This window comes from Podarcis erhardii (genome assembly GCF_964252035.2).
Source record: "Podarcis erhardii genome assembly, chromosome: 14".
Taxonomy (NCBI): domain Eukaryota; kingdom Metazoa; phylum Chordata; class Lepidosauria; order Squamata; family Lacertidae; genus Podarcis; species Podarcis erhardii.
This window is the reverse complement of record NC_138503.1, coordinates 53,410,537-53,422,740: the sequence shown is the minus strand read 5'-3', so window position 1 is coordinate 53,422,740 and position 12,204 is coordinate 53,410,537.

Below are 12,204 nucleotides of genomic sequence, written 5' to 3'. Positions count from 1 at the left end.
CTCCGCTGCTCACCCCCTCCCCTCCTTTCCCCTTCCTTTTCCCCTCCACTTCTCTCCCCTCTTCTCCCCCTCCCCTTCTCCCCCCTTACTTTCCCCCTCCCCTCCCCCTCCTCCCCTCTTTCCCCCTCCCCTCCCCTGCTCACCCCCTCCCCTCCTTTCCCCTTCCTTTTCCCCTCCACTTCTCTCCCCTCTTCTCCCCCTCCCCTTCTCCACCTTACTTTCCCCCTCCCCTCCCCCTCCTCCCCTCTTTCCCCCTCCCCTCCCCTGCTCACCCCCTCTCTGCCCTCCCCTCCTCTCCCGTTCCTTTACCTCTCCCTTCTTCCCCCCTCCCCTTCTCTCCCCTCCCTGCCCTCCCCTCCTTTCCCCCTTCCTTTCCCCCTCCACTTCTCTCCCCTCTTCTCCCCCTCCCCTTCTCCCCCTCCCTTTACCCCTCCCCTCCCCTCCCCCTCCTCCCCTCTTTCTCCCCCCCTCCCCTCTTTCCCCCTCCCCTCCCCTTCTCCCCTCCCCCTTCTTCTCCCCCTCCCCTTCTCCCCCTCCCCTCCCCTCTTCTCCCCCTTCCTTTACCCCTCCCCTTCCCACTCCTCCCCTCTTTCCCCTCCCCTCCCCTTCTACCCCTCCCCTCTTGTCCCCCTGCCCTCCCCTCCTCACCCCTCCCCTCCCACTTTTGTCGCCCCCTCCCTCCCTCCCACCAACCTGCTGCATGCATCCTCCCCACCACCACCAGAAAGCCAAGCAGATGACCTGGCAAATTTCACACCCCCCCATCACACTGCAAAGATGGACAGTCAAATTAAAGGTTTGCCCCACCACCCCTCTTGTCAAATTGGTAGGTAGCCAGCTGGAAGCAAGTTCATAGACTCATAGAGTTGGAAGGGACCCTGAGGATCATCTAGTCCAACCCCCTGCAAGGCAGGAAAATGCAGCTGTCCCATGCAGGGATCGAACCCTCAGCCTTGGCGTTCTCAGCCCCCCACGCTCTAACCGCTGTTTCACCACCATCCCATTTGGCCATGAAGCTCCAGGGGGCGGCCAGGCACTCACTCTCAGCCTAAACTACCTCGCAGGGTTGTTGTGAGGATAGAATGTGGGGGGGGGGACAGAACTATGTGTCCCATCTTGAGCTTGCTGGAGGAAAGGGCTATAAATTTAATAATTTCATTTTATCATCTACCTGTTTATCCTGCCTTCCCTTCAAGGATGGCCATCTGTCAGGGGTTCCCAAGGCCGTGATTCCTGTGTTACAGGGTGTCCCCTCCTGCATCACTTTATTATTATTATTATTATTATTATTATTATTATTATTATTATTAGCCAGATGACCTGAGGCTTGTAAGGCTGGGGGCAGAGCCACCTTAGAGATGTGAGCCACTTTGGGAGACAACAGTTGTCTGGAAAACACAGTAAATAAATAATAATTCCTCCACAAGCCGACACAGCAAGGAAGAAAAGGGATGGGGTTGGGGTGGCTCCCTGTGGGAGCACAGCATTTGGAAACAGTCAGGAATAACCGCAGGGGGGAAGACAGAGAGAAGGAAAGCCCTGCTGCATCTGTGGAAGCAAAACCGAGCGCCTGTATCTGCCCTGGCTGCAACAAAACATATCTCTCCCTTATCGGTCTCTATTGCCACAGCAGGCCCTGCGACTCTCCAACGGTTTGACCTCACTCCTCAATATGTCCTCCTCCATTGTCTGCTAAGACAGAAGGATGCTTTTTTTTTAAAAAAAAAAGATCTTTATTGTTATTATACATCAATTTACCGTATTTTTTGCTCTATAAGACTCACTTTTTCCCTCCTTAAAAGGGGAAATGTGTGTGTGTCTTATGGAGCGAATGCAGGCTGCGCAGCTACCCCAGAAGCCAGAAGAGCAAGACGAATTGCTGCTTTCACTGCACAGCGATCCCTCTTGCTGTTCTGGCTCCTGAGATTCAGAATATTTTTTTTTCTTGTTTTCCTCCTCCAAAAACTAGGTGCGTCTTGTGGTCTGGTGCATCTTATAGAGCGAAAAATACGGTACATAGCACTTAACAAATACAATACAATACATTACGTATAATACATACCCTACATATCTGATGTACACATCACAGATACCTCCCTGCAAGCAGGGCCATAGGAAAACAGGCAACATGATTGATCAGAAATATGCATCTTATTGAAAAAGTCTCCTGCCACATTGCAGCACTCATGGAAATTGGGGAAATGAGTGTTGTTGGAAGAAAGCATCCTAGCTCAGACATGGCATATCCTGTTCCTTTGGTTCAGGGATAATAATAATAATAATAATAATAATAATAATAATAATAATAATTTATTTATACCACACCCATCTGGCTGGGTTCCCCCAGCCACTCTGGGCACCTTCCAACAGAATATTAAAATACAATAGTCTATTAAACATTAAAAGCTTCCCTAAACAGGGCTGCCTTCAGATGTCTTCTAAAAGACTTGTTTAGTCATTTAGTCGTGTCCGCCTCTTCGTGACCCCCTGGACCAGAGCACGCCAGGCACTCCTGTCTTCCACTGCCTCCCGCAGTTTGGTCAAACTCATGTTTGTGGCTTCGACAACACTGTCCCACCATCTCGTCCTCTGTCATCCCCTTCTCCTTGTGCCCTCCATCTTTCCCAACATCAGGGTCTTTTCCAGGGAGTCTTCTCTTCTCATGAGGTGGCCAAAGTATTGGAGCCTCAGCTTCAGGATCTCTCCTTCCAGAGAGCACTCAGGGCTGGTTTCCTTCAGAATGGAGAGGTTTGATCTTCTTGCAGTCCATGGGACTCTCAAGAGTCTCCTCCAGCACCAGAATTCAAAAACATCCATTCTTCCTCGATCAGTCTTCTTGATGGTCCAGCTCTCACTTCACTACTACTACTACTAGTACTAGTACTACTACTAATCCTCAAGCATCTTCAAGATGCTCATCTTCATCACTTGAAAAATGGACTTGGTTCATCTCCAGGAAGGCTCTATCACAGACAAGGCCCCATCCTAAACTCCTCTAGATTTTACCTCATGAATTCAAGCACCTGGAGCAAAGCTCCCCAAAAGCTTACAGAAGCGGAGAGAAAAGGCATTCCTTTGTGCATTGAGCTGGGCCTGTATTTAGGAGGCGAAGCTGGTCTTATGGAGAAAATGGCTGCCTTTGGCGGGGATGGGGTGAGGAGGGGACCCGAGGTGAAAGCAGAAGAGCAATGTGGGTGAACGACGCAAAGAGCAGGGCCCCCCCTCGTCTCCTTCTTGCAAGCGCTGGCTGCAAACATGAGGGGCTGGTTTATGAATTGCAATCTTCTGGCAGTCAATAAATGCCGCCCTCCATCTATCAGCTTGCCGGTCCTGTGGGGGCGCAGTATTGGCTTTGGTGCCAAAAGAAATTAGGGAAACAGAGCACCTGCTTTCCCCTTTTGCAGAGAAACCTGGGCAGCAAGCTATTCCACTTTATATGTCCAAGGAGCACCTTTGTTTGTGTATTGGGGGGGCAAGGGGGGGGGGAGAATGTGCAACGGGCCGCAATTTCATTGCATTACGTTAATCTTTGTTGGACCCTAAATGGAAGCGAACAAGACTCCGTACAATACAAAACAGACTCAGAACAGAGCTTTTCTGTCTGCAAATGTAACACTATGTTTGCTTCCTTCTTCTCTAAGCAGGGTAGCCAGGGAACCTACGTTGCAGAGGACAGTCCTCTATTTGATGTCTGGTCTGGATCTGGTCTAAAGCACTGAGTCTCTTGAGCTTGCTGATTGGAAGGTCGGCAGTTCAAATCCCCGCAACGGGGTGAGCTCCCGTTGCTCTGTCCCAGCTCCTGCCAACCTATAAGAGTAATAAATTTTATTTATACCCCGCCCTCCCCAGCCAAGACCGGGCTCAGGGTGGCTAACACCAGGTATAAAAACAACTGATTAAAATACAACTTAAAAACAAGATTAAATACAACATTAAAATGCAGCCTCATTTCAGTAGAAACTCAAATCAAAAACGTTTTCGGGATGAAAATGTCACCAAGGCAAACTATCCAGACTGGTCCTACGTGGGCCAAAAAAAAAAAGCCAGGGAAGTCCCCAAATAGGAGTTCCATCACAGAAGCAGAAAGGAAAAAGGAAAGAGGGGAAGGGGATCAAGTTGATTCCAAGCCAAAGGCCAGGCGGAACAACTCTGTCTTACAGGCCCTGCGGAAAGAAAGCAGATCCCGCAGAGCCCTGGTCTCAGGAGACAGAGCGTTCCACCAGGCCGGAGCCAGTGTTGAAAAGGCCCTGGCTCTGGTTGAGGCTAATCTGACTTCCTTAGGGCTCAGGACCTCTAGGGTGTTGCTATTTATGGACCTTGAGGTGCTCCGCGGAGCATACCGGGAGAGGCGGTCCCATAGCAGTTCAAAAGCATGCCAGCGCAAGTAGATAAATAGGTACTGCTGTGGTGAGAAGGTAAACAGCGTTTCCATGCGCTCTGGCACTCGTCACGGTCCTCTGTGCACCAGAAGCGGTTTAGTCCTGTGGGCCACATGACTTGGAAAGCTGTCTGTGGACAAATGCCGGCCCCCTCAGCCTGAAAGCGAGATGAGCGCTGCAGCCCAGAGTCGCCTTTGACTGGACTTAACCGTCAGGGGGTCCGTTACCTTTACCTTTTACCTAAGCTAAAGAATCCTATAAGGGAGAAGGAGCAGGGCAGTTTTGAAATTGCCCTTAAAGTACAGCTGCCTCCTTGGACCTAGAAGGCCTTCTTAATTTTAGCCTGGCTGCAACTAAAGACAGTTCAAAACCAGCATCAATGTATTTGAATAAACATTCACAAACTTTTTATTGACAAAAATCAGTTAAACAATTTAAAGATCTACACAACTTTGTAACATGCAGAGAACAGCATTTACAGAGAAACCAAAGACTGGAACTGAGGGAAGTCGGGGGTGGGGAGGGGGTTTGTGTGGGAGGGTGGGGGGGAGGAAAAATGGGGGGGGAATTAAGGATGGTATGTTTTTAGATAGTAAGTTTTGTTTAAATTTTCAATAAAAACTATTTTTTTTAAAAAAAAAAAAACCAGCATCAGTGTAAACGGCTGAACAGACACAAATTCAGCCCATCATCTCAACTAAATGCAGCTTGAAATAAATAGGTTTTGAAATCAGTGCTGAGCAGGTCAAATGAATATCTTTCAGGAAGGAATTCCACAAATATGGGGTCACCACCGAGAAGGCTCTGCTTGCCACCAGCATTTGCCAACCTCATACAGCTGCTGCTGGTGGTTATTCAAATAACCTGAGCCCAAACCTTTTCAGGGCCTTAAAATAGTAAATGCTGGCAGTGCCCACGCTACTTGTCTGCGGACTCCCCCCCCCCCGGATCCTGGAGCCATGCTGATTCCAGTTTGGGGGCCCATCGTAATGTCCCCTATATCTAGAGGAATAGAGTTGGCTATATTTGCCCAGAATACATGATCTCTATTCTACCGACCGGCCACCATGACATCAATACCAGGAAAAGTCCTCAAACAGATAATTGAATGGTCTGTCTGAAAGCACTTAGAAAAAGGTGCTGTGATAACTCAGACTCAGCATGGGTTTCTGAAAAACAAGTCTCATTTCTTCTTTGGATGGAATGACAAGCTTGGTGGATCAGGGGAATGCTGTGGACATAGTGTATCTTTATTTCAGGAAGGTTTTGACCAAGTCCCCCATGAAATCCTTGCAAAGAAGCTGGTCAAATGCAGGCTGGACACGGAAACGGTTAGGTGGATTTGTAGCTGGTTGGCTGACCGAATCCCTTGGGGTCCCTCCCAACTACCAGTCTATGATTCTATGATTTCTGGTTGGGAAAGAGCCGAGAGACCTTAAGCCAGAGCAGAGGCTGCTTAGTGACTTTTGCCAAAAGCCAGACCGCTGGAAGATTGCCCTCTCCTAAGCGACGGCCCCAGCGGGGTTCAGACGCAGCTCTCTCCTTCTTCCCATTAACCGCACACCCACTCACATCCACGAGAGAGAGGCAGAGAGATATGCTGCCTGCCAGGATAAAAAATTAAGCCAATTAGGGACTAGCAGGCTGCACAGGCCAACCAGCAGCAGTTGCCCGGCTTGTGAGCGAGAGTGCCAGCCATTTATCCTACTCCTGCCTCTGCTGGCATTTCCCCTGCCCCTGTGGCACGGGGCCAGTTGGGCAACAGGCACAGCTGTGGTGTAACAAACAGAAGCTGTTGAGGCTGCAAAATAGCAGGCCGGGAAATTAATTATGGAACTGATCAGCGCAGCTGCCTTCCTGTGCCAGCGAGGGTGACACAAGGTACTGCAATTTAGGGGGCAGGCAGGGGATAGCTGGCCTTTTCAATGTTGTTATTATTTTCTCACCTTTCTGTCTCACCTTTCTCCCAAGGAGCTCAAGCTGGTGCACCTAGCTCTTCCCCTCCCCACCCTATCCTCATGTTTAGGGAAGCTTTTGATGAATTGCTGTATTTTAATATTTTGTTGGAAGCCGCCCAGAGTGGCTGGAGAAGCCCAGCCAGATGGGCGGGGTATAAATAATATATTATTATTATTATTATTATTATTATTATTATTAGCCCTGTGAGGTAGGTTAGGCTGAGAGGCAGGGAGTGGCCCCCAAGGCCATGTCTGAGAGGCGATTCAAACCCTGGTTCCCCACAGTTGTAGTGCAATATCCTGTCTGTTTAATAATAATAATAATAATAATAATAATAAATTTTATTTATATCCTGCCCTCCCCAGCCGAAGCTGGGCTCAGAGCGGCTAACAACAATAAAATAATACAACAGTCTAAAATCATTTCATTATAAAATTAATTCAAATCAAATTGATGGCAACCAATGGGCTAGAGTTCTGTAAAGATTGCCAAAGGAGGGAGTCAGGCTGTGCCTTGGCCAAAGGCCTGGTGGAACAGCTCTATTGCAGGCCCTGCAGAAAGATGTCAAGTCCCACAGGGCCCTAGTCTCTTGTGACAGAGCGTTCCACCAGATTGGGGCCACGGCCGAAAAAGCCCTGTCTCTGGTTGAGGCCAGCCTAACCTCCCTGTGGCCTGGGACCTTCAAGATGTTTTTGTTCGAAGACCGTAAAATCACACCGAGGCCCCGTCCACACTATACATTTAAAACAGCATCATGTCACTTTAAACAGCCATGGGTTCCTGGGAACCGTAGTTTGTCAAGGGTGCTAGGGGTTGTTTGGAGACCCCTACTTCCCTCGCAATTCCAGTGTAGTTTAACAGCCAAGCCCTCTTTGCAGGCAACTCTGGGAATTGTAGCTCTGTGAGGGGGACAGGGGTCTCCTCACACCTCTCAGCACGGGTTGGAAATGGAGCAACGTGACCTCCCCAAAATGTTTGCGGGTACAAACAGTGTAGAAACAGTCACTGTCCCGCCATCATCATGATGTAATAAATGAAAATCTGCCCTCATTCCCTTATGGGGGACACAAGAACCCTTATAGAGTCCTTTGCAGGTTCTCCATCGGTTGGAGAAAAGAACAGAGGCCAACCAGAGAATATTGAGAAGCAAAGCAGCTCGTAAGCCTGATCTTTATTGATCTGTTGCAACAGGGTACCCCCTTCACACGCAGGAACGGAGGAGGACCCAGAACAAAGGTGTGCCCGCCTTTATATAGACATTTTAAATTGCCTGCCTTGGAGTCCAAGACCACCCCCAGAAATATCATACATACATCACAGAAAGGGTGGTCTACAGCAGAAACCTGAGTGCCTTATCTCCTGTCGTTGTTTATCTCCTGTCTGGCAGGTTACCTGTTAATCCTTACCCTGGCCAGTCTTTTGTAGTGACAAATATCCAGTTCCTGAGCCAGGTCACAGGCTCACCTCATTCACACACAGACCTACCCTTAAGACAGGTTTTGTGAATGAAAAGACAGTGGGGAGGCTTTTCCATTTTCCTTTGACCTTGCAGAGAAAACATTTGATCAGTTGGGGAGCCAAAATGGCTCCAGGACTGCCCTCCTGCGCTGCTTCAGACATGGGTTCACAAATTTATGTACGTGTTTGCTTGGTACATTTATGAACATTTATTATATATATATATATATATAAGACCTTTATTTATTTATTTCAGTGAGCACAAACAGCCAGGAATGTGCCATGAAAAGGATGTTTGCAGGGCCCACGTTGGTTCATTTTCAACCAGGGCACCTCCCATAACTCCCTGCTGAAATCCTGTAACTAAATCCACCGTCAACGCATCAAGAATATGTTCCCAAATATCCTGCAATAAAACGCTGGGTGCTAACTCTGTTGCGACTGCGGAACTCCCCGCCTCATGAGATTCACTTAGTGCCTCGCAAGTTGTTCTCACTATCATTTAAGCAAAACACAAGGTTTCACTGCGGGCCTCTATTGCTTAGAGTGGTGTCCCCCCCCCCCTGCCATATTTTAGCTAATTGCTTGGAAAGTGATTGCATTTTCTATCTGGGCTGCCCTCCTTCCATGCTTCCAAGCGCTGCATCTTTCTGGCCAAGCCAGAACCGGTTGCATCCTGAACCGCAATACACAACCTCAGATTTCTTCTTCAAATGCAAATGACGGGAGATGGTACAAAACATTCATTTCGCTCCCTGGAGGATAGCACACTATACTTTGCGAATTCCCTTGTAAATAAGTCATGCCCGGCTCTGGCGGACTGCGCAGCCTCCCACCCCAGCGCCACTGTGCCATCTGGGTTGCTGTGCGGTGATAAAACCTGATTTATCCCTACGCTTATTAAGTTAAGATCTATTAGCCTCGTTTACATCGGCCTCTGCCCAGGACAAAGACCTGCAACACACACACACACACACACACACACACACACCGAAAAAGCAGAGAGGAGACGGTTCGGAGGGGCAAGATGCAGTTGCCATGGTGATGCCTTCGCCACTATCCTGGCACATGTCTCCGTCAGGGACATGTGAGGAGGGCCTGGTTGCATAACCCAGATGCTTCCTGCCTTGGCGATGGCCCTTCTCCCGCGCAAGGTCACGGGGACGGCAGAGACACAGATGACGCTGCCAGGTCCGAGGGGGCGAGGAGGCCCAGGCCGTTGCTAGGGGGAGCGGTTGCTAGGGGAGGCCTAGGCTGCCAGCGACAGAGGGGGGTCCTTATGTTCTCCCCTCCAATGCGCTGAGGGTCTGCGCTCGTGCGCTTGGCGTTGGGCAAGAATTTAGACGGCCAAAGGTACTTTGCCATACACCAAGTGCTAGCTTGGTGTAAGGCTCTCATATTTCTTCTTAACAATAATAATGAATTTTTATTTATACCCTGCCCTTCCCGCTTCAAAAACCAGGCTCAGGGCAGCTAACAACAAATTTAAAACACTTAATTATAAAAGAAGCATAAAATACAGTATAAAAACATGAATACCAATAAATTTCAAACATCAATTTATGAGAAATAAGCATTAGATAATCCCCAGGGCTAGCTGGCTGAATTGGTCCTACTTGGGCCAGCGAGGAGACTAGGGGAGAATTAGCTGTGGGGTCTCAGAGCGGGTGATCTTCATAAAAGGCGAGGGGGAGGGAAGGGAAATAAAAGATCAGGCTGAATTCAAATTGAAAGCCAGGCGGAATAGCTCTGTCTTACAGGCCCGACAGAAGGAGGTTAAATCCTGAAGGGCCCTAGTGTCATGGGACAGAGCATTCCACCAGGTTGGAGCCATCACTGAGAAGGCCCTGGCCCTGGTGGAGGATAGCCTGACTTCCTTAGGGCCCGGGACCTCTAAACTATGATTATTCATGGACCTTAAGGTCCTCTGCGGGGCAGACCAGGGGAGGCGGTCCCGTAGATACTGTAGATTCTTCTTCTTCTTCACTTTTGGAACAATTATATTAAAACAGGAGAGTCAACACAACTATACAAACGAGAGAAGTTACATGAAAAAATAACACTCATTGCCGCATTTAGTCCAAATTGAAGCAGAGGCAGAATTCCCATAGCCTTCAGGTACCTTTTGTTTTCTTTTTTTACCAATGTGTTCAAGAAAGGAGCCAGCCACCGAAAACCATAGATTTATAGAGTTGGAAAGTCTTGCCAAACATCCGGAATTTCCCAGATGTATCCAGAATACTGCAGTCGGAAGCAGTGTCCGGGCGGAAATCTGGATGTGTGGCAACCCATGTTGGCAGTGTTGTTTTTGGCGTTTTCCCTTAAGAATAGCTCAAAAACATTATTATTATTTTTGCTCCGGATTTTTACTTTTAGAAATATGGCAACCCTAGAGTTGGAAGGGACCTCCAAAGGTCATCTAGTTCAACCCCCTTCAATGCAGGAATCTAAAGTAAAGCAGATGGCCATCTTTAAAACCTTTAAAACCTCTAGGGAAGGAGAGTCCACCACCTTTCAAAGTCATCTGTTCCACTGTTGAACAGCCCTTACTGCTGAAAAGTTCTTCCTGATGCTTAGTCGCAATCTCCTTTCTTGTAACTTGAAGCCATGGGTTCGAGTCCTACCCTCCAGAGCAGCAGAAAACAAGCTTTCTCCCTCTTCCATGGGACAGCCCTTGAGATATTTGAAGATGGCTCTCATATCTCCTCTCAGTCTCCTCTTATGCAGGCTAAACATCCAGGCTACTCCTTCAACCATTCCTCATCAGGCTTGGTTTCCAGACCCTTGATCATCTTGATATTTGAAGATGACTCTCATATCTCCTCTCAGTCTCCTCTTATCCAGGCTAAATATCCAGGCTACTCCTTCAACCATTCCTCATCAGGCTTGGTTTCCAGACCCTGAATCATCTTGATATTTGAAGATGACTCTCATATCACCTCTCAGTCTCCTCTTATCCAGGCTAAACATCCAGGCTACTCTTTCAACCATTCCTCATCAGGCTTGGTTTCCAGACCCTGGATCATCTTGATATTTGAAGATGGCTCTCATATCTCCTCTCAGTCTCCTCTTATCCAGGCTAAACATCCAGGCTACTCCTTCAACCATTCCTCATCAGGCTTGGTTTCCAGACCCTGGATCATCTTGATATTTGAAGATGACTCTCATATCTCCTCTCAGTCTCCTCTTATGCAGGCTAAACATCCAGGCTACTCCTTCAACCATTCCTCATCAGGCTTGGTTTCCAGACCCTTCATCATCTTGGTTGCCTTCTTCTGCACACCTTCCAGCTTCTCAACATCATCCTGAAATTGTGGTGCCCAGAAGTGGACACAGTATCCCAGGTGTGGTTTGACCAGGGCAGATTAGAGTGGTGCTCTGACTTCCCTTGATCAGGACACTAGACTTCGGTCAATGTCTAGTGTGGGCTCATGTGCCCCCTAAGCCTGGAGGAAAATAAATCCTGACCTCCACTCCAGCACACTTCACAGGGACAGAAACCGAGTCCTTATCAGTCTTCTTCCATTTTCCCCTCTGCATTTTTTTTTTTAAAGTTGGCAGCATCCTCCTTTTTGCTTTTAAATAAATTGGTCTGGCTGAAGGCACATTCCATTAACAGCCCAGCCGAGGCTGTCATTTCTAGAGCCTTGTAAATACTGATGGGGTCAACCGGGGCAAGCGCTTCAGCTGCTGGCAACGCCGGGCTCATCGCTGGGAGGGTTATTCTGCAAAGGCAAGGCCTACAGGGTTAGGGGAGAGCTCTGTTTCGTGATGGTCGACACCCAGGCCAGAGGCCAGGAGGCTCTGTGCAAATGTCTGAGGGTGCCATCGTTGTAGGGACCTTGGCGGTGCCGCGGTGGGCTTCGCCTCCCACAAATGCATGTTCATCATTCTCTGTCCCAGCCTACCTCCGCATGGCAAAGTTACCCAGCTGCAGCCCAGCAACCCCTGGAGCCCCACAACTTAGCCACCTGCAGCTGCAGAGACCGATAATCTGAGTCAGCCTCAGGCTAATAATAATAATAATAATAATAATAATAATAATAATAATTTATTTATATCCCACCCATCTGGCTGGGTTTCCCCAGCCACTCTGGGCAGCTTCCAACAATATATTCAAATACAGTAGTACTTCAGATATTAAAAGCTTCCCTAAACAGGGCTGCCTTCAGATGTCTTCTAAAAGTCAGATGGTTGCTTATTTCCTTGACATACGATGGGAGGGTGTTCCACGGGGGGGGGGGGGTGCCACCACCGAAAAGGCCCTCTGCCTGGTTCCCTGTAACTTTGCTTCTCACAGTGAGGGAACTGCCAGAAGGCCCTCAGTGCTGGACGTCAGTGTCTGGGCTGAACGAGGGGGGTGGAGACTGTTAGGATCGTCCTACTCTCGTGTAGGACCCTGGCAGAG